Here is an 818-nt window from a genome sequence, read left to right as displayed (position 1 = left end):
AATTAGGAGAGGCCATAATTAAGCACATTTTTTTATAACTTGTTTCTATATATGGAGTCTCTCTTTCCCAATCAGGTCACATTTGAGGGTATCCTTTGATAAACACAGTTCAAAGCATAGTTATAGTTGTTGGAGTACACTGTGTGAAATTTTGTGTCACTGTTCTTCCTCACCTGCCTAAGGTATTCTCTGCTTTGTTTAATAAAAAGTCTGATGGACAATTAGCTGGGTATGAAGTGGAAGGTGGGACTTCCTGAAAGGGAGAGAACAACTCTGGGAAGAAGATGGAAACCCTTTTCACCAGGAGACATGGGAGAAGATGGATATAATCACAGGCCGGGAAGGTATGGCTAGCCACGTGACTGGATGGGGCTAGGTGGTTGGCTTAACTTAGATAAGCTACTTGAGAGTCTGCCCAGCTAAGCTCTAAGGCTTTGAAATAATAAAGGGTCTCTGGTTATTTGGGAAAAAACTGGTTAAGGAATAATTCCCACCATAGTAGTTTCCAGCATTAATTAATATATACAGAGTTCTAATAATCATTTAATCCACAACTAGGAAACCCTATGACTTTTAAGAAGAGGAGAGTTATGGATTCTTCTCTTTCTACCTGTCCACAGGCATGTAGGAACAACAGATAAAGAGAGACTGAGATGGTTCTTAAAGGCTCTATCAAGACTCATCTGGCTCTGTGGTCCAATGGGAGTAAGGTGAGATGAACAGCTTGAGTGATTTACCCTTGTGTGTCTTCTTTTTTTTTTTTTTTGAGAGAGGGGGGAGAGGGGGGAAAGAGAAGAACCAATAATCATCTAATCCTC

The sequence above is a fragment of the Grammomys surdaster genome, unplaced genomic scaffold, assembly GCF_004785775.1.
Source record: "Grammomys surdaster isolate TR1022 unplaced genomic scaffold, NIH_TR_1.0 212, whole genome shotgun sequence".
NCBI lineage: Eukaryota > Metazoa > Chordata > Mammalia > Rodentia > Muridae > Grammomys > Grammomys surdaster.
This window is presented reverse-complemented; position numbering follows the sequence as displayed.